The sequence below is a fragment of the Pan paniscus genome, chromosome 4 (genome assembly GCF_029289425.2).
Source record: "Pan paniscus chromosome 4, NHGRI_mPanPan1-v2.0_pri, whole genome shotgun sequence".
In the NCBI taxonomy this organism is placed as follows: domain Eukaryota; kingdom Metazoa; phylum Chordata; class Mammalia; order Primates; family Hominidae; genus Pan; species Pan paniscus.
Window position 1 is genome coordinate 61693946 of NC_073253.2, and position 23984 is coordinate 61717929.

Below are 23984 nucleotides of genomic sequence, written 5' to 3' on the forward strand. Positions count from 1 at the left end.
GGTTTATCAGCTAATCACTAGACTTAGCTTCATTATTATGTTGTTTCTCTCCAAATTACTTAAGATTCATCAATAATAACAACAATACAACCTGTTATTTTTCTCTAAAGATGTAGTCTGACACAAACATTAAAAATGGGGAAATATCCATGAGCTTTGAACTATCAAATTCCAATGTTTTAGGGTAGACTGAGGCTGAATATCTGATTACACTTTTATGTAAGTACTTCATTAATTCATTTATTAGTGTGATGTGCTAAGGAATTTATTTATTAGTTTTTTATCAACATTGTAAAACCTATAGAAAAACATTAAATACGGTAACTTAGTGGATTACAGTAAGTTTCTCAGAAACAAAAGGGCCTTGAATTGAGAGTGCCATATTCTGCCACATTGTTGTTTGTGGTCTCAGGCAAATTATTGTATGTGCCTTAGTTTCTCCATCTGAATGGAGAATATAAAATCTACCACAAGGGAGGTCTTGAGATTTATCTTACTTGAAACATGTGAAATGCTTAAGATGCCTGGCACATATTATTGCCTCAAATGTCCATTTTAGGAAATCAGGCAAACATAAAAATGGATAGAGAAAACAATGAGATATGTTTTCACCACAAATACATTGTTGTTAATATAGTAATATATTTACTTTTGGAATACATATACACAAATGTAGAGTGAGTGTATTTGTTTACACAAAATTCAAATTATGCATTTAGACTTGTGTTCTGCTTGGTCCCTTTGTCCCATTTAATATATTCTGAGCATTTTTCATGTGGTTAAATTAGTTTTAAAAATAATTTTAATGAATGACAGTTTAATTAGTGAACATATTACTATTCTATCATTATTGATCATTAGATTGCTTACTATTATTATCATAAAAGCTCTATAACAAATTTTTTCTACATATACTTTTGCTTCCCATCTCCTTAGGATAGAATGTTAGCAACAATTATTATTAGAAAAAAATTACCAAAAAAATGAGATCTATAGATTGGTGCAAAAGTAATTGTGATTTTGGCATTAAAAACCTCTATTACTTTTTGCACCAACCTAATTTTTTTTTCCAAATTGTTTTCCCAAAAGGCCATACCAATTTATACTTCTATAAGTACCTTATGAGACTCTCTGTCCTACTATACCAATATCTGTATTCAGAATTTTTTTATACTTCCCGATTTTATAGTATCTTTTAAAATTGTGCATTAGTAATTATTGGTGTTATAAAATCTTTATGTGCTGAGTAGCCATTTATGTTTCTTTCTTTCTTTTTGTTTTTTGTTTTTTTTTGAGACAGAGTTTCACTCTGTTGCCCAAGCTGGAGCACAGTGGTGCGATCTTGGCTCATTGCAACCTCCACCTCCCTGGTTCAAACGATTCTCCTACCTCAGCCTCCTGGGTAGCTGGGACTACAGGCTCCCACCACCATGCCCGGCTAATTTTGTGTATTATTAGTAGAGACGGGGTTTCACTGTGTTAGCCAGGAAAGTCTTGATCTCCTGACCTTGTGATCCACCCACCTCGGCCTCCCAAAGTGCTGAGATTACAGGCGTGAGCCACCGTGCCTGGCCCATTTATGTTTCTTTACCTGTAAAGTGCTTAAAGAATTTTGGCCATTTTTCCTATTGCATAGCTAATGACTTGTCTACCTGACTTGAAAGTGATCTTTGTGTAGTAGTGTTTGTTTTAAACATTGTATTTTATTTTATCATTTGTTTTATACATTCGGTTATAAAATTATTGATATGTTTAAAATATTTATTTACATCTCAACACCTTTCCCTTTAGGAATTCTACAATGATTCCATGCACCTAGAGACTCATCTTCCATTCCTAAATATATTGATATTCATCCGCTATTTCTTCTCATGTTTTGAATGAACTTAATTTTTACATCTGATGTTTTAACATATAAGCGCATTATTTCTAAAATTTTTAAAAAGTCTAGTTTTTTGTTCCTGAGAAGTTAACCTAATACTTCTAAAATCATTTAGAGAGTAAGCATTTATTTCTCCACTGATTTGTTATATCATACTTTTATCATAGCCAAATGTTATGTGTGCTGAAGCCTATTTCTGATTAATCAGTCTATTGAGCCTCCTAGTAACTCTTGCAACATGACTATACTGTTTAGCTCTTTGTTAGTATATCTTAAAAACTGCAGAATTATTACATTATTTCTAAAATTATTTTTTAGTTGTTGAATCCCACATATTCTTCCAAATTATCTCTGTCAGTTCCCAAATAAATCCCATTAGTATTTTGCTTGGAATTTTGTTAAAACCAAAATATAATTTGGGAAAAAATAACCTTCCTTACAAAATCTATGCTTCCCATCATACAATATGTTATGTCTTATCTCTCTATACAGCTATTTTTTAATGTCACTGAATATTCTTTTTATTCTTTATGCTTTCTATAAGCATTTTGTATGCGTTTGCCACCTTGATAAGTCCTGTATATTATCTTTTTAAATTATATAATATCCCCACCAGGTGAATATTATTATTATCACCATTGCATAGATGAGCAAGTTGGGAATTATAGATGTTAACTTTATTCAATGTCCCATGCCAGTGAGTGACTGGGCAAGTTCTACCTAACTCTAAGCCTATAGACTAAACTACCATACCTGTTATTTTAGGAGGCAATCCTTATCAGTATTTATAGGTAATAACTTATGAAGGATTTTTTAACTTGAAAATGTTACTCAATACAAAATAATGCTCATTGCATTAATAAGTGTAACAACTTGACAATCTGTCCTACTTTCCTTTTTGTATAAAAAAATGAACAATTTTCTGATAAAGTCATTATGTTTATAATTATTTCAGTGGCTTATTATGTTTATCAGCCTTTTTACTTAGACCAGGATTATTCAACTTGAATTTACTGTAATATTATGCAGATAAGGCCAAGCAGGGAAAAAGGGGTATATGCATTTTTAATCTCTATCATTTCAAAAGCATTCGAGCATGGAGTATCAGATCCCCAGTCCGTTGCCATATCCAGAGGACATTTCAAAAGACCATAGAAAGTTAAACAATTTCTCATCACAGGCTTGGCAATACTCCGCAGTGTCTAAGTTACTAGAGTAGCCTGTGAGGGTGACTCTTTTCTTAAACATTGCTCCTTACTTCAGTACAGTTGATTTTCAGCCATGTAATTATTCCCATCAAGGCTTTAATTTTAATTTGGATAATTTTGCCCTTCAAATTTCCCAGGTTTCCAAATACGCACCATTTATTATTGTGTCCTTAAATTCAAAAATAATCTCTGACTACCATTCTTCAGGTTAAGATTAAGTACAATTCAGGATAAAGCAACCACAATCACAGTGCAAGGTTTGCACTTTCTATTTTATTATTGTGTAAACTATACTAAGAAAATATTTTTTTTTTCTGGCTTAAGCTTACAAGTTGAATATGAGTTCCCAAATACTGTCTTTTATTAATGGATGAAAAAAATCCATTAATGAATCTAGAATCAATGCATTGATTTAAATACATATTTCTTTTTATGGGGCAATTCACTTTTGCATCATTAAGATACTATTTTTCAACTTCTCCACTGCCCAAGCAACTATTTATTTTCTAGAATTTCACTTTGTGTAACTGAAATCCCAATGAGAAGTAACTTGCTTCTGAGTCTTTGTGTACATTGCTGAAGTGGTTTCAATTCTTTATATTTGAATCATGACACCGAGCTGCGTTTTCTACTTTTGATCACAGAGGAAAAGTGGTATCTATGGCAACAGAAAAGTGGAAGTGTGGTTCCTCACAGGGTTTTCATGTGACAGAAATGACAGCCATCTTTGTTAAGTAATACTATGTTAAGATGCCATCTTTTGTGTCAAATTTACTGTGATGTCCAAAATTGGGGAATTACAACTTGAAAGAAAAAGATAGCTCACCAATTAAAGTGTGTATTATAGAGTATTTAGACTGAGTTTCTGTGACCTGCCTTTCAGCCCATACTTCATTTATACAGCAGCACGGACTAGTGTTCCCAATTCATGATTAGGTAATTAAAAGATATCAGCCTTGAGCCATGACCCAGTCTATTTTTTATAACAGTGACCAAAATTGCAATTTGAGGGGAATTTTGGCTTCTTTCTTATCCAATTTATTATAAAAATGAAAAGTTCAAGTTATTCAAAAGTTGTGATTAGCAAAATCTAATTAATATTATCAGTGGCCTCTTTTTTCCCCCTTTTTGAAAAACAGTGACAACTCTCCTCCTGGACATCCTCCACTCACATACACAGAACAACATCCCATAATATTTTATTAAAGTTTCAGTTAAGGTGGGTTTTATGTTGTAAAAAATTACATGACTGTTTGGCGACATTACATTCACATTTTTGTTCCACCATCACCACCATTCAGCCATAGGATGCTCTTTTCATCTTGTAAAACTTGAACTGTTTACCTGTTAAATAACACCTGCCCTTTCTCCTCTTTCCCCAGCCCCTTAGCAATCACCATTCATTTTTCTGCCTTTATGACTATTCTAGACATCTTACATAAATAGAACCATACAGTATTTGTTCTTTTGTGACTGACTTATTTCACCTAGCATAATGTCCGGAAGGACATATATGACACCCATGTGTCAGAATATCCTCCCTTTATATGGCTGAATAATATTTCATTGTGTGTATAAAGCACCATTTGTTTATCCATTCTTCCAGTGATGGATACTTGGGCTTTGGCTATTGTGAATGATGCTGCTGTGGACATGGGTGTACAAGTGTCTCTTCAAGTCTCTGTGTTCAATTTTTTGGGTGTGTACCCAGAAGTGGAATTGCTGTATCATATGGTAATTCTATTTTTTCATATTTTGAGGAATTACCATACAGTTTTCCATAGATGCTGCACTGTAGGAATATCTTACATTCCTACAAACAATGCATAAGTGTTCCAATTTATCCATATCTTTGCCAATACTTGTTTTCCATAGGCACCACAGTTTAAAACGTATCTCAGTATTTGAGAATGATGTAATGGTTGATTAGGTCGCCTCTGGTATCAAAGTGCTTAGGTTCAAAACCCAGATCTGTATGACACTGGGCAATATTTAACTTCTTTGAATTTTGGGTTTGCTATGGAAAAATAAGGATAATAGCACATAATGTTTGAATATACTTTTGTGAGAGAAAAATGGGATATTGCATTACAAATATACTTAGTACAATGATTGTAATTTATTTAGCCTTCAATATTGCTTATGTATAAGTGTCATTAATTACCCAATTACACAACTTGATAATATTATAATTATTTTAAAGATAGAGAGGTTGAGTAAGTAGCCCAGTGTCATGGACCCAATAATAGTGAGAAAAAAAAAAAGATTCAAACTCTGTGGCCAAAGGCCATATCCTTGTTCTAGTAGGCTTATAATTCTGTAAGTGAAGGTAAATGAGAATATTAATGTATGAAGATCTCAGTTTCACATAACAGGAAACCAGAAAGAATAATTATAGTTCATTTAACTCATTCAAATCCTTCTCTGTTTCAAAGCTCCAGCTCCTTCATTACCATTGCCATGAGGACTTAACAGTCAACCTCTCACTTATGGATTTCTTTTCCATTTTCTATATCATTCCTTGTATTCAAACCACTCATCAAATATTTGTTATCAATTTTTTTGTGTTTTCATCTTTTACTACTTTACTAGATTCTTAAGAAAAGAAATTATTTTATTCTTTCGTGACTCTTTACTTTTTAACATTTTTATTGATTAAACTGTTTGTAATAGTTTTCTGATAATAATATTTGACCGATCCTAATAAAATCCTGCTGTGTTTATAATATTTGCATATAGTTTTAAAAAGATTACTTAGTAAAAGAAATGTTTATATTGAGAAAGAGAGTTTTACTGGTTATCTTTTCTCTCCCTTAATTGACATTAGATGAGACAAGTATGATTATTTCACTTATATACAGAATGTCATACCTACAGAGGCCAAGTTACTTTAGTGACTTGAATAGGTATGAGACAAAAGTTTTGCTTTCCTAAGATTAATTTTTCAATGTTCCATTTACACTAAATTGCTCCTCATATTGAGACTGTGTCCATATTGCAAGTTTGAATGTTTTACCTTACTTAAAGTCATCTGTTCTGAAATAGTGTTTCTCAAGGCTTACTTTGTAGTGTATGTGTTTGTGTGTGTATGTAAAAGATATTTTTTCCCACTGGAAGAAAAATATCAAAGTACAGTAGAAAACATCTATAAACTGCCCTTTTAAAATGCTTGCAGATTAAGCTATGTCTCAAGTAGTTGTTATTCTGAAGAATAACGATTGAAAAATCTTTTTGGCAATGGCAGCATTTTGCATCAATAATTATTTGAAATAATGGATTAAGAAGCAGAATTTACTCTTAAGTAATTGAGTCTCACCAATATAAGATATAGATAGACTCTGATAGATTATCCAGAGTATTAACTAGGCAGACTTAACATTAAAAAAAAGGATTATTAATTTTTACAGACACAATCACACTAACAAATACAGAACTCAGAGTCATATTTTATGATCGATAGTAACAACTCTGCTAACAAACTATCAAATTATATATCAAAAATTCATAAGAAATCTAATTAACCACACATAAATATAAGATTTTTTATAATATACAGAGATTCTTAACTAAGTGTTAAGAAAACAGAACACTTAAAACTGAACTAAAGACATAAGATATTTAAAATATTTACTGAAAACTAGTACAAATTATTCTCAGCATCAAATTAGCCTGCATTTCATTTAAGTGCCACAAGGTTTACAAGTTTTCTATTGAGATTTTGGCTCATGTATTATTCTACTGGGAAGAATGAAGAAGTCAAAACGAGTTTTTTAAAAGTGAGTTTTAAAATAAAAAAGTTCCAGTGGATTAAAGAACATTTGTATAGTTGTAACTTCTTCGGTCACTTGGGATCAAGCACAAAATCCAAAAGGCAGCTGCACAGCACAGATGAACAATTTTGTTCTCCACAATTACGTTGATTGTAGATAATCTAATTTGGACTGCTCTTTCTCTCCTCTCTCTCTGACTCTCTCTCTTTCTGTGTGTGTGTGTGTGTGTGTGTGTGTGTGTGTGTGTGTGTGTGTGTACCTAATCTTATATAAGGGTTGATGCCTTTGGTGGCTGAATTAGGCCAAAATACAAAAGACAAAATAGCTAATAAGTAAGAAACATTATCAAGATTTTAAATCCACAATTGTACTCTATTTCTCCAAACCTAAGCTTTGATGAAAATTGTTTATTGCATGGCTAAATTCTTATCCTGAAGGCATCTTCTGGGCTTTGAAGATTTTACCATAGTCTTAGAAATAAAAAATTGAGCAAATTGCAGTGCTTTTCTGTAATTTTGTAGAACAGGGTGTTTCAAGATAAATTATACCAGTGGACTATATCTGTTTTGTACCACAAAACACATGTAAAATACCTGTAATTTAGTCATTTCAAGGCATGCATGAAAAAGGTAATAAACACAAACACAGACATCCTAGTTTGCAGACATGCAGTCTTCACAAGTTAGAAAGATCTCAGGCTTACTAAATATCAAAGATGAAATCTGTACTGCACACCAAACTACCGAAAATTGCCTTCAAATTTAAGGTGCAATTTATTTCAAATGGGGTAAAGTTGTAGATGGAGGCATTGAAGCAGACAGAGCTACACATAGATTTATTATTTCACATTTACGATACAAACCCACATACAACGTACATACAAACAATGTATGCCTCAAATCATGTTCATTATTATTTGTTTTTAATGGCTTGACAGTTTTAATATTTAATTTATATTAAAAAATCTTTATTTCAAAGCATATTTTGATCTTCAGAAGTTTTTGAATTTTAGATTTCCTTAAAATATTTTGGGGTGTTTGTAAACATTTACTTAGAATACGTTTTGTTTATGCCATTAAATCATAAGGCTCTCTTATTCCTTGTAGTAAACTAAATTAAATGCTAATAGTTTTTATAAATGGAAAATTGTTTTTCTCTTTCAATTGACTAATAGTGATTCTGGTCTCATTTTCTTAAGAAATATATGCAACCTCAGTCATAACAGGCATGCAAAAAATGGATAACTCCAGTAAAGCTAAATAACTGCAATATTTAGGTTTCATTTAATTTTCTCATTACAAGAAATGTTCTATTTATTGGTTTAAAGAACACATGAAACAATTCTCTCATGCTCAGTTGCCTAAGTTGGGAACCAGAGATTCAGTAGTGTCAATACTATTTTCTTATTTCAGGAACAGATACATCTAAATATGTGATAAGGTTCACAAACATAATATGTGTGCAGGGTCAATGCGGGAATCTTAATATGATAGAACATTGAACTGTATCTCAGGAAAGCAAACTTTTTGTCTTCTACCTATTCAAAAGACTAAATTAACTTGGCTGTCCCATTGACCTCTGTGAGTATGAGAATTCTAAGTAACAATGTGAAAATAGCAATTGTCTTGCCTAAGCCAATTAAGGGAAAGACAGGATAATCTGTAAAACTCACTTGTGGGTGAGAATGAAGTTAAGAGTAATAACATACATACAAGAGTAGAAGAGTGTTTACTTACAAAGTGAAAATGATTGAGGGTGTAATTAGGGACTTCAGGTTAGAGTCAATTTTATGATACACATTCTGACATTCCTCTTGTGACCTTGTCTACTTCTGTTCAAAGTTTCTGCCTTTCCTTAACGGCCTTATGTTTATTGCCATGGTTCTCATGGTAGCCTCAGAAGAGCTTCTTTACATGTAATATACTTCCACAAGGCCAGCTTCATGGGCTTGTGACCTGTGATGTCGGACAGGGCCTGTCCTTTAGAATGGCTTTGTGCTGGTTTAATGTTGATACTGTTTTGAAATTTTTGATAATATACTTTTTAAACTTGTGTTTTGTAAGTGAAATTCAATGGGACAAAGGAATATGCAGATGAGCAGAAGAGATACAAATATTGTGCATGTCTGGAGCAGTTCTCGATATGTCATTTGTACAGAGCATTTGCGAGGCATATAAGCACAGCCTTGTAGGGAACACCTACTTGTGGGAGCTCAGCGAAGTTCAGAGTATGAAGTAAGCATGTTGCATTTCCACTGAGTACATGGGGGCACTAACAAGAGATCATCCTTTCTGTCTTTTGAACCAGAACTTCCTTTGAATGCAGAAAGAAAACCAAATGACACTATCATATTCCTTTTCTTGTCTTACTTCCTTATATTTGCCAATTACTTACGTTGAAAATGACATGGAAGGAATGGGAAAGACAGCGTAACACATAGTTTCTTTTCCTTTCAGTTATTTCTTACTCATTGATAGAATGAGTGTGTATCAAGTAGAATAAAACTAGTTTAGTTCTGTGCAACTATTTCTGCCGTTTTGTTTAGAATGAAGTACATAAGCAAGCACAAACTAAGAAATACAAATTGTGTGATTTTGGTAATTCTACACATAAGTTAAAGGTTCTTATCCTTGCAGTTAAACTGGTGTTGCACAGTATGAAGATGAATGGTAATTAATCTTCATTAATAATTTTGTTTTTAATTTTTCTTTACTTATAATAACATAAAACAGCAAAATACACCATGGCAAGTTGAGAGAAAGTCTGTGGAAGAAATAAAAACTTTATATTTAATACTTTAATAGTATTTCTCATGTTTTTTGAACGGAAGACCCAAAATTTTAATGTGTCATTGTGTCCCACAAACGGGCCCTGCATTTCTGTGTTACAGAAAGTATGCTTTGAGTGCATACAATGTGTCTACAGGTAGTTCCAAGCAGCCAGGGGAAGGGGGAACAATGTGTTTTATAAACCCTCATTTTATCCTTATAATAAGAATCTTGGTAGAATCTTGGTAATATCCTTGTTTACCAGATGAAGAAAATGAGACTGATGTCATGAAACAGGTAAGAGTCAAAGCCAGAATTTAATCTTAAATCTACCTGACTTAATTCCCATACCTCTTTTAATATCTACAGTCACCAAATTATTGACCTTCCAAACTAGGACACTTTTGACAATGAAATAGGATGATATTAATAAATACTCCAGGACTATTGGCATAAACTGGCTGGATGGGGCAAACCACAATGTGTGATCATATAGACTGCCATTGATTTATCTTTTATAATTCCCATTATAACTGTAGGAGGGCAGATCCTGTCCAACACTTGATAGAGGATCCATAAATTATTTGTTGAAAAAACATTTTTTGCCTAAAATATCCTAAAAATCATAAGGTGAAGGTTTTTCTAGATGTAAAATAATAATCAAGTTAAATAAGTACATAAGTTGAAAAAATTAAATGGATTTGTAATATATTTTATTTTATTTCATTTTATGCCTGATAAATTTTAGGTATTACTTCAAACTTAATATGATACCAGATTACAAAACAAAATAAAAAAAAAGTTCTAGTTTTCAGGTGTTCACAAGTTTTAGAATATCATTGTCTGAAAAGTTTGCCGTAGGACTTTTTTTTCTTTAAGGGGTTTAACTTTTATTTGGTCCTACGCAATACAGTACGAAGCCAAGTGCAGATATGTCATGAGTTGGGGGAATTTAATCTGCCATGCAGCCTGCATTAGACTGAGAGAGAAGAGGTTTGGAATACTTACGATACTTAAATCACTGAAGACCAAATCACTTGCATCCCTGTCTCATTATGAATTTAGTTTTAATTTGATACTTTATTACTTTTCAGACAGAACGTAGCTGGTCTAATTCACCATTGTATTCTACACAGTCAGTAATCAGTGAGGAGTTCAGGACAAAATCAGAGCTCTATCAATATTTATTAATAATATTAGATAAATATCGGGACATTTAGGATAGCTATGAATACAGTTCTAAGAGCCATCTTATAAAAATGGTAATCGTTTTGGGAAAGAATTAAGATAATTTGTTGATAATAAAGAATGTTATTCTCACATTCTAGAGGAATGAGACAGAAGTTATACATCCTTCTAGACGAAGCTTACAGTATATTATAAAATTTGATGCGTTTTTAAAAATTGGATTTTCATAAAAGTTCCTTGAGACTTACAGTATTTAAAGCATGGTTCTCCCTTTTCATTCTATTTCTATCCCTTGCTTAATAGTTACTGAATGAGAAAACTTTACGTCCTTCACTCTGCTGATTACCATTTCTGGGAACATAGCCTTTGAATGCAGGACATGCAGAAGTGACATCTCACTGCTGGATGTGCTGATTCACTGGCACTAATTTGTCATTTTCAGAAGCGTTCACTCTCACAGATATTTCAGCATGGCAGATTCGTGGGTCGAAGGGTAAAAGCAGGTTACCTATGGATAGAAGCAGATAATGGGCATTTTATTACCCAGACATCTCTCATTTTAAAGCTGCTATTCTCAAGGATTAGACAGCTGACCTCCAGTCATGATTTTGATTCTATAAATTGAAATTGGTTGCAATACTATTCATTGCTCACGTATGATTATGCATGAAGTTAATGTTATGTGATTTTCCAACTGAGGTGATTTCTTAACCTTGTCACTGCCTTGCTCCTCTTATGTCCACTGTATTTAAGTTCCCACAGAAATCTACTAAATTCCATAAAATTCTAAGTAATAAAGATCACACTTAAGAAACTGGTCCAAGTGATTTTGTTATTTTTTGAATTCAGAATGCCCAATTTGTAATAATTTTAATTTACAGTTAGGCACTTGGCTAGGTACTGAGCAGTACACATGGTCTCCACCTGGTAAAGAATAACTAATTATAATAACAAAGTTACAGCAGTTGTTACAGCAGAAAACCCTTCCATAGTGTGAACTTTATACTTGCTACTTTACTGAGTATTTACATATATGAATTAGTTTGGGAAACACATGGTGTTTAGGGTAAAATAAAACAAGCGCACATAATTACAACACAAGTAATTTTTCATTAAGTACATAAAAACATGTACAAAAATGACATGCAAATTTAGAAGGATAAACCACTCCTAGCTGCTAAAATCATGAAAGGTTGATTGGCTATCTTCTATATGCTGCCACTGTGGTACATCTATCAGGGGCCTCCAAGAAGAACATGAGACTAATTTATTCCTCAAAGAAGTTCAGAAGGCAAAATTCATACAAAGCACATAATTAGAGAACTAAATAAGACAATATATAATTTAAAATTTATTATATACATGTGTGTATATCTACACATAAGTATATATTATATTCATAAATATTTTATATATATATATATATTCCTTACCTCAATATTATGGAATAGTCAGGTATGATTATTCTATTTAACAGCACAAATTGAAACTAAAGAACACATCTTCATGATTTAAAGCACATTTCCATTTAAATAGGAGACCCAAAGCAACTAGTAAATATAGTCAACATTTAAGTGAATATTTACTCTGTATCATGCCCTATACCCCAAATAGTGCTATGATATAGGCGTATAACAAGGAATCCAGGACTTAAAAAACTTAAGCAATTTGTCCAAAGTAATGTAACAGAACTGATATTCATTCTGGGCTGAAAAATTTGAGAGGTGAACCTTATGACAACTCTGCAATTTTCCACATGTTGATGTTGTCTGAATGTAAAATGGGGGCATAAAACAATGGTCTTGCATTCACCCAATGAAAGCCATGATTGTTTGTTGTTAGGAACACAAAATGGAGAAAAGTCTATAGTTTCAAACAATAAAATAATTTCTAAAATTTTCTTTCACCCCTCCACCTCCATCATCTATTAAGTCCTTTCAGCTTAAATATCTTTCTTTCAGAAGCCTCATCTTACGTAACTATGACAGTTGTCACCTTTCTGAACAAAGCACTTTAAATTTCTCTGTCTAAGCATTTGACATCTTTTAAAATATTGCAATTTTAAAAAATAAAAAGATTAGACATTTTGTGACATCTGCATCTGCCTCCAAGTCTGGGATTTTTATGTATTAATCCCACAAAAATGTGTAGAAAACAGCTCTGTACCATGGGGGCAAAATCCTTGTGTTCAGCTCTAGGTTCTTCCTTTGACCAGCTGTAAACAGACCCTTATTTGGATCTGATTTAATCTGATTCGTACAATGAATTATTTTTGTGTATAAAGTAATTGGGGGAATATGAACTGTAACTAGATATTTAATTATATGAACAAATTAATGTCAATTTGTAGGTGAGACGATGGTCTGGTGGTTATTTTTGAGTATCATTTTTTTACAGATATGCTTAAAAATATTTACCAGTGAAATGATGGGATGTCTAGACTTTGCTCCAAAGTAATCAAAAGTGATAAGAGGATAGGATAAGGCCTGTGGATAAAATAAGAATATTTGGCCATGTGATGCTCAACTTCATATTGGGTCACATTTTTTTATCCAGCTAAATAATAACACTGATGAAAGTATGAATTTAATGTGCTAGTTTTATATTTTCATTCAAACATATATTAAATACATAACCATTAAAACAAAAATGTAATATGTACATGTACAATATGAACATTAAAAAATTTTCATTTTATTTTTATCTCTACTTTCATATTTGTTTGAAATATTGCATAATAAGACATTCAAATACATATAATAAAAATATTCTCGGAAAAATATCAGATACAAATGAGAAGACTGGCCTAAAGATTATTAGCCAGTGATGGGTAGTGGAATGCGTAAATAATAATTCATGTGAGTGAAATTTGGCAGCAGGTTTTGCTTGTTTGTAGATATATGAAAATTACTAGGATTTTGCAGCTTTATCAACAATGTGATTTAAGTTGCCATTTTGAAGATCCATCAACAATGTTATTTAATTCCCCATTCAGTGCAGCAAAATATAGTAAACCATAGTGGTGATAGGAATGTTATACAGGCTACTGAGTAGCAGAAAGAAAATAAATAATCCCCAAGAATAATTTCTTCTTGTATGAAATGAGTACAATAACAATATTTACCTCATAGATTCATTGTGTTTATATTTTTACTAAATGAGATAGTTTGATTAAGGTAATTTGGTGCAGTTACTGATTCATAGTAAATATATGACACATGATAGTATACTATTACTACTATAATAAAGAAGTTTTATGTTTTTATATGCTTTCATATGTGGCCTTTACATGACAAACTTAGTAATTAATCTTGCACAGATGATAAGGTCTGAGAAAAAATATATAAAGTCTCATGGCAGGGGAATTTGGTTTATAATTTATTAATTTACAATGAGAAACATTATGCCATACTAACTAGGCAATTTATGTTGCTAGGATTTGGCTCTGTATCTCCATCCAAATCTCAGGTCAAATTGTAATCCCCATGTGTTGAAGGAGGGGCTTGGCTGGAGGTGATTGAATCATGAGGTGGACTACCCCTTGCTGTTCTCATGATAGGGTTCTCAAGAGCTCTGGTTATTTCACACAGTGTAGCACTTTCCCCTTCATTCTCTCTCTCTCTCTCTCTCTCTCTCTCCTGCTCTGCCTTGGTAAGACGTGCCTCCTTCCCCATTGTTTTCTACCATAATTGTAAGTTTCCTGAAGCCTCCCAGCCATGCTTCCTGTACAACCTGTGGAACTGTGAGTGAATTAAACCTCTTTTCTTCATAAATTACCCAGTCGTAGGCAGTTCTTTATAGCAATGTGAGAACAGACTAATATACATGTTTCCACGGTCTGTGAATGATAATTGAAAGCAAATTTGTTAACGTAACATTAAATGATAAGCTGTATTTGGGCAGGAATTAATTGTCCTCATATCCCCTAAAAGTTGCTCAGTGACTAGTTTCAATGCATATTTTCTGGAAGAAAGAAAGAATAGAATGGGTTTAATGTAACTCAAATAAAGATAAACTATCATATTCAATGTGTCAGATCAATATTAACTTCAAAAGAAATACCAGTTTATTATCCAGAAAAACAATTTAAATCTCATGTAATATAGTATACTATCAAAATATCCTCATCATTTCTTTTGGTGATGCTAAAAGAATGCTCTCTTTCTCCCTTTTGCATTGAAAATACTTACTCAAACTTCTAATCTTCGTGTTTTTTCCATTATTCTCCCACTTTCTAATTCTTGTCCCATTTTCTACTTTTTAAGCTATAATTTTCTTTTAAAAGCTTCTCTTTAATACTTCGAATAGGGGATAATCCTAAAATGTTTATTTCTTGCCTATTACAAATAACTGCTGTCTTTGCAAATCAAAGAGCAATATATTTTTTCTACAAAAAAGTCCTTTATTCACTTTCAAGCTGCGGCTACTTCTCTGTTACTCCTCCTCCTCTTTTTTCCTTCTCTTCCTTCAGAGTGAAGTTTGGTTCTCCCAGATGTGAAAAGGAAAAGTACAAATTTCAGCTTGGTGGTTTCTATCCTGGTGTAATCCAGCCAAAGCAGCTTTTGGGGATTTAAATTTTGAGAGCAGTAAAGCTATCTGAAGCTCAGTTTAATACCTCCAAAACTGACTAGAGCTGATTTTTCTGCATGGAAAAAAAAAGAAAGAAATGAGTTCCTTTTTGTTATGGCTGTCTTAGTCAGTTTTGGGTTGCTCTAAAAGAATACCTGATACTGGGTAATTTACAAAGAATAAAGGTTTCGTTGGCTCACAGTTCTGATGATCAGGAAACTCAACTTTGGCCAAATACATTTGGTGAGGGCCTCTGACTGCTTTTACTCATAGAGGAAGGTGAAGGGAGGCCAGAAGATACAGAGATCACATGGCAAGAAAGACAGCAAATGAGTCAGAGAAAGAGAGAGAGAGACAGAGAGAAGGTAGATCGAGGCTCTATTAGCTCTCGTGGGAATGAATAGAGTGAGAATTCAATCACTTCTGAGGATATTAATCTATTCTATGAGAGACCCACCCCTATTACCTGAATGCTTCCTCTCCTCCACCAACAGAAATCAAATTTCAACATGCAATTTGGAGGGGACAAACATTTAACCATAGCTATGGCTGAAGTTGGCTACTAATTATCCTTCTTTTTATAACTGAAGAAAGCAGGGACTTGTACATTGTAACCCACAAAATTCCCAGGAAGTCCTGGTTTGTGACTCAATTATTCTTACATTATCTCAAAGTTTTCTGAAGTATCATGATATTAGCGTCTCATTAGCTAAAATTATTCTTTTGTGAACAATGTTTTCTTTCAATAAAAACAAATAAATAAATCACAAGATGCAATTCCTAGCTCATATTGGTTCTGAGCTTATCTTCTGTTTGATTTTGTTATAGAACTTATTCTTCTCCATTCAAATCTTTACTTTTGATATCTGATAGATTAGAGTCGGGTCTGCATTCATCCGAGTCAATGAGTATTTGGGCATTTCAAGTCCATGTTTCAGTCTGACCTTATTCTTTGGCAGTCTCCACAAGGACATCTTTCTTTTTTCCCTTTTTAATTGGTTTCAGTAACGCTTGAAATGTGGATGTCCCCTCTACTACGGTAAATTATAAGCCTCATTTAAAAAATGACTGTTTACCTAACTCTCTTACTTGACTGGATCATGTAAACTTTTTGTTGTTGTTATCATTTTGATTTTCATTTTCAAAACACTGCCCTCATCCTAACAGCTGACCTGCTACAAAATCCATGAAGTATGAATCATGTAGAACTCCATTTTTTACCTTGAAATGCAATTCTGAATGTCATCTAGAAATTCCAGCTACTCTTCACATGAACCACAATCTTTTTGGATGGTCAAGCTATCCAATAAAGAAACAGGTTTCTTGGGAACTTGAGTAAATAATATATATATACATTTTTTATACTTTAAGTTTTAGGGTACATGTGCACAATGTGCAGTTTAGTTACATATGTATACATGTGCCATGTTGGTGTGTTGCACCCATTAACTGGTCATTTCACATTAGGTATATCTCCTAATGCTATCTCTTCCCCCTCCCCCCACCCCAAAACAGGCCCTGGTGTGTGATGTTCCCCTTCCTGTGTCCATGTGTTCTCATTGTTCAATTCCCACCTTTGAGTGAGAACATGTGGTGTTTGGTTTTTTTGTCCTTGCGATAGTTTGCTGAAAATGATGGTTTCCAGCTTCATCCATGTCCCTACAAAGGACATGAACTCATCTTTTTTATGGCTGCATAGTATTCCATGGTGTATATGTGCCATATTTTCTTAATCCAGTCTATCATTGTTGGACATTTGGCTTGATTCCAAGTCTTTGCTATTGTGAATAGTGCCATAATAAACATATGTGTGCATGTGTCTTTATAGCAGCATGATCTATAATCCTTTGGGTATATACCCAGTAATGGGATGGCTGGGTCAAATGGTATTTCTAGTTCTAGATCCCTGTCCTCAGGGATCTTCACCACACTGACTTCCACAATGGTTGAACTAGTTTACAGTCCCACCAACAGTGTAAAAGTGTTCCTATTTCTCCACATCCTCTTCAGCACCTGTTGTTTCCTGACTTTTTAATGATAGCCGTTCTAACTGGTGTGAGATGGTATCTCATTGTGGTTTTGATTTGCATTTCTCTGATGGCCAGTGATGATGATCATGAGCAAATAATATATATTCTAATGCTAGAAGTACAGAGTGTCACTTATTCTTCCACGTATTTCCAACTCTGACACCTGCTCCTTTAAGCATTTCAGTAGCATTTTCCAAGCAGATACAAAATCCTCCCTTTTCATCCATGAAAGTTTTATTAGTTCATTTTCACACTACTATAAAGAAATACTCAAGACTGGGTAAATTATAAAGGAAAGAGATTTAATTGATTCACAGTTCCAAATGGCCGGGGAGGCCTGAAGAAACTTACAATCATGGCAGAAAACAAATGAGAAACAAAGGTATGTCTTACATGATGGCAGGTAACAGAGAAAGCAAGCAGGGGAAATGTCAGGCACTTATAAAAATATCGGATCTCATGAGAACTCACTATCACAAGAGCAGCATGGGGGAAACTGCCTCCATGATACAGTCACCTTCCTCTTGGTCCCTCCCTTGACACATGGGGATTGTGGGGATGATAATTCAAGATGAGATTTGGGTGGGGACAAAGAGCCAAACCATATCATTAATTTTCTTTTTTTGATCTTGGAAAAAGGTGTCTTTACCTATGATTGTAAAGGCTACATAATCAATGATTTCCCAGTGACAATTTACTTTTTAGTGGTTTTAGAATCATTCAGGAAAGATGAATAAAGTGATTTGAACTAGTCTTAACTTCTCTTTTTAAGAAAATGAGGGAAATGTGCAGTGGTTCATGCCATATGATTTCAAAAATCCCTCTTTTAAAGTACTTGAGAAAAATCAATATAAAAGACAGGAACAGGAAGGGATAAAACCATTGAAAGAGGATAAAGCTACTGAGTGAATTCCACATTTATTTAAGTTCTTTAGCAAGGGCAATTATCACTTATCTCTTGCATGGAGAATTAAACTCAAATACAAAATAAATGTTTTATATTTTTAGGTCGGAGTTTGGGACTTCCAAAGCCAATATAAACAAGCATAGGAATCCTGAAAAGCCAGCCTGGGCAACATGGTGAAACCCTGTCTCTATAAAAAATACAAAAATTAGTTGGGCCTGGTCTTGCATGCCTGCAGTCTTAGCTACTGGGGAGGCTGAGGTGGAAGGATCACCTGAGTGGGGGAGGTGGAGCTTGCAGTGAGATAAGATGGCACCACTGAACTCCAGCCTGGGTGACAGCAATATGCTGTCTGAAAAAAAAAAAAAAAAAGAAAAGAAGAAGAAAAAAGAAAGAAAGAAAGAAATCTTGGAAAGGGAGGGAGGCACAAAGAAAGGAAGCTCCCAAACCTGCAAACAAACATCTGCAAATTCCTGGTTGATTACTGGATTTTATAAATGTGGAGTGAGACTCACAGTTTGAAAGTAACAGTGGGAAAGATGACAAACTGAACACAAATTTGAGCAATGGATAAGCACTTGGGAATATGAGTTTGGGGTTCAGATTATGCCAAAGTAAACAGTCTTGCTAAATGGTCAGCCTATCCATTGAAAGTCCAGAAGAATAACATTTAAAAATTAAGAAACTTAATGCTTAAGAATAATAGTTATACCTTAGTGTGAAGGGGAAATAACAAGGCATAGGTCCCAAGGACACCTAAAACCAAGCTTCCCATAATATCAAAGTGGCCAAGAATAATTTATCTGCCAGTAGAATACAATTCAATCTCAAATACATTACATAACCAAATCTCTCTGTCTGTCTTTCTTATATGAAATACATGCGAGGATGGTCAAAAATATGACCCATAGTCAAGAGAAAAGATTAGTCTATAGAAAAAAATCTAGAGCAAACATGTTGTATTTAGCAGAAAAATAATTTAAATACCCATTTTAGGTATGTTAAAACATTTATAGAAAACAATTGATGTAAGTAGTAAAGAGAAAAGAAAAAATCTGAATATATCAGAAAATGTTAAAAAGTTCATGTACAGATTTAAAATATAATTTAAAAATATTAAACTTTACTAATTATCAGGAAAATAAAAATTAAAGCTACTATGAGATACCACCTTACTCCTGCAAGAATGGTCATAATTAAAAAGTCAAAAAGCAATAGAGGTTGATGTGAATGTGGTGAAAAGGGAAAACTTATTACACTGCTGGTGGGAATGCAAACTAGTACAACTTCTATGCAAAACAATATGGACATCCCTTAAAAAACTGAAAGTAGAACTACCATTCAATCCAGCAATTCCACTACTGAGTATCTACCCACAGGAAAATAAGCATTATATGATAAAGACACATGCACATTCATGTTTATAATTGCAAATATATAGAACCAACCTAAGTGCCCACCAACCAATGAGTGGGTAAAGGAAGAGTGGTATATATACATCATGGACTACTATTCCTCCATAATAAGGAGCAATTTTTTTTTTGCATCAACTTAGATGCAGCTGGAGGCCATTATTCAAAGTAAAGTAACTCGGGAATGGAAAACCAAATATTGTGTGTTCTCACTTATAAGTGAGAGCTAAGCTATGAAGATGCAAAGGCATAAGAATGACATAATGAACTTTGGGGACTCAGGAGGGAAGGCTGAAAAGGGGGATGAGAGATAAAAGGCTACATATTGGGTACAGTGTACATTCCTTGGGTGATGAGCACACTAAAATCTCAGAAATCACCACTAAAGAACTTATCCACGTAACCAAAAACTACCATGCCCCCAAAACTATTGAAATACAAATAAAAATTATTTTAAAAAAGAAAATTAGAATGTGTTACGTGGTTCATAAAATATGTCTACATGGTATAGCATAACGTTTAGAAGAAAGTATAAAAATTATGGTCTTTGAAGTTTCTCATATGTGTTGGCATAAAAATAGTTCATGGCTGACTGTAATGAATGAAGGATGAATATTCATGATGGACTGTAATGACTGTTAGAGCAATCATTAAAAGAGTAAAATGATCAGTGAAAAATCGAATAAAAGTGATATAATAAAACTAGTAAAATAGTTAATCAATCCAAATGGAGAACACACAGAAGGACCAAACAAACAAACATACAAACACACAAGAAAGGAGACAAGTAGAAAACAAAGCGCAAGGTGGTAGGTGTTAACTCATTCACATCAAATAATCACATTAAATGTAAATGAAAGGAACATTGCAATAAAAAAGCAGAGATTGTAAAAGTGAACTGAAAGAAATACTAAGCATATAAACACTAGTGTGAATAAAATAGATCAAAGTAAACTTTAAGATAAGAGATCTTACCAGAGGTAAAAGAGAGTCATTTCTCAATGATAGAAAGATTATCAATTTATCGAAAAGATAAAATAATCCTAAATATGTCCGTACAAAATAGCAGAGCTTCAAAAGTACGTAGAGCAAAATCTGAGAGGACTAAAGGCATAAATAGACAAATCTGCAATTATGGTTGAAAATATTAGCACTTCTCTTTCAGTAATTGATGGGAAAAAATAACTAAAAATATAGAAAATTGAAACAATGCTCTCAAGCAACTTGTCACAATTAGCACAATTAATATTTATAGAACACTCCACCCAAAACATCAGAATATTCATTCTCCTGGATACTATGCCATAATCAAATGTATGTGTATATGTGTTTGTATATAAATATATACACATTATATAAACTATATATTGTACATATGTTTATATAATATATCAAAAACTTATCTAAAAATAGAATATGAAAAAATATATAGAGATATCTATCTATACTCATATATGCAGAGATAATTTTCTCTGACCACATGGAATTAAATTGGAAAATTTTACTTAAATTATCTAGAAAACCTTAAATATCTGAAAAGCAAACAACTGTATTTCTAGATAACACATACAAAAGTTCAGTCTCAAAAACAATTGAACAATTGTTTAATATTTTTAAATACATGATAATGAAAACTCAACATTTGAACATTTGGAAATGGAGTAAAGGGTTTCCTTTTTTAAGAACAGAAGAAAATAATTTTTTCTTTAGAAATCTATTTAAATGCTTTTATTGGAAAAGTTTTAAAATAAATTATGTGACCATTCACTTTGGAAAATTAAAAATAAATAAGAGAAATGTAAATTAAATGCAAACTTGAGTAAAAAATAATAAAGATATACATACAAATTAATAAACTATGAAACAGAAAATAATAAACATAATTAGCCAGACATCAATTCTTAAAAGATTAACAGAAATAATAAATCTTTAGTCAGACGACTAGAAAAACAAAGAGAGAAAACACACAATACCAGAAATAAGAGATGACACAAATTATTTTCAGGGATATTGGGTGGATTATAAGCGAGTTTTACAGACAGCATAATGCTAACAATTTGATAATACATAATACAGACAAATATCTTAAAAGACAGGAATTACCAAAACTCATATGAGATGGTACACGAAATCTGAATAGTGTTAACTCTAAAAATAAAATTAAATTTGTAATTAAAAACATTCTTATAAAAAATCTGCTATGCCAGATTGTTTCACTGTTGATATTCATCAGATATTTCTGGAAAACAATAATGCCAATCTTATACAGACAGTTTTGGAAAATAATAGATGAGAAAACATTATGTAGTTGTGTTATAAGAACAGCAAAACCCTGATATCTAAACCAGAAGGAAATTGACAAGAGAAAATTACAGATGGCATCCTTTATAAACGTAGATATAAAAACATCCTTAACGAAATATTCACAAACATATCTGACAACATAAATAAAGAATAGTAACTCCTGACTAGTGGATTTTATCCCAGAAATATAAATTGGGTTTACCATGTGAAAAATTAATCAGTAAAAATCAACAATTAACATATTACCTTAAAAAACAGTCATCTCCATATATGTCAAAAAAGCATTTGAAAGAATTCAACACACATTTATAAAAATAATAAGAATTCTTAGCAAATTAGGAACAAGAGGGAATTTTCCTCCTCTACGAAAGTGTGTGTGTGTAAACCTTATAGAGAACATTATATTGAGATGAAGAAGTCATGAATATTTGATCTTATCACCTATACTTGACATAGTACTGGAAGTCTGGGCCAAATCTAAAGAGCAAGGAAAAGAAAAAGCATAAAAACTGGAAATGAGTTAAACTCTTTCCTACGCTAATAAATCTACAAAACACAACTACTACTGAAATTGATAAAATTGATTTAGGAAGGTCACAAGGTCATGCTTAACATAGAAATACTAACTGCATTTCATATTAGCAACATACAATTAGAAAATGGATTTAAAATATTATTTATAATGGCATCAAAAACATACAGTACTTAAGGATTGATTTAGCAAATTATGTGCAGTACATCTACATTGAGAATCTACTATTAGATTACAGAAAGAATAAGCGATTAAGTAAATAATATTGACTAAGTCCTAAATAAATTGAGAGAGATATAGTGTTAATGTATTGGACAATTTAATACTGTCAAGATGTAAATTTCCCCAAAATTGATAACACACATTCAGAGTAATCTGGATTAAAATTTTAGCAGGCTTTTATATTTTCAAAACTTAATTAGCTAAATTTATTATTTGTACAGGTCTGTATAAAAGATCAAACTTCCTGAAACAGCTAAAACACTCTATAAAAGAAACATATATTAGAACATACACAATCTGGTTTTATGATTTAATATAAAGCTAAAGTAATCAAAACAGTATACATTTGGCATAAGGATAGAAAAATAGGCCGTTAAAAAGGTTAGGGTCCAGAAATAAACCTAAACATATATAATCAATTGATTTTTGAAAAAGTGCCAAGGTAATTCAATGTGTGAAAGAAAACTTTTTCATCAAAAGATGCTGAAATAACTGTATAAAGTCTGGGAAAAGATAAACCCAGACCCCTACCTCATGCCATATGCAAAAGGTAGTTGAAGATGGATCATGGACCTAAATGTAAAAGGTACAAATATAATTTGTTTTACATAGAAAAATATCTGTGATACCTATTGTAAGAAAATATATATTATGCCAGACAAAAAAACTAACAAAAAATGAAACAAAGTAATTGATGAATTAGACTTAAACAAAATTAAAATTTTCTGCTCATTAAAAGACCACCAAGAAAATGAAATATCAAGCCACAAACTGAAAAAATACCCCCAATACTTACATCTTGCAAAGTTTTGTGTCCAAAATAGACTAATTTTTTAAGTCCAACAAGTCTATAATAAAAGTCAAGATCTTCATATTAAAATGAGCAACAGCTACTTCACAAAATAAAATATATTAATAACCAATAAACACAAAAAAAGGTGTTCTCATTGTTTGTCATCAGTTAAATACAAATTAAAACGACATTGATATATTATTATATACCCACTAAAATAGTTAAAATGTAAAAGATTGACAAAAATGAGTTCTGGCAAGGATAAGGAACTCTGGATCTCTCATGCATGGTGAGAAGTGATGTAAAATGTTTAGCAGTAATTAAATCACTCAGCATATCTTTATAAAAATAAACTTACAATTACTCATTACTCCATGACCCAGCAATTGCACTCTCAGGTAT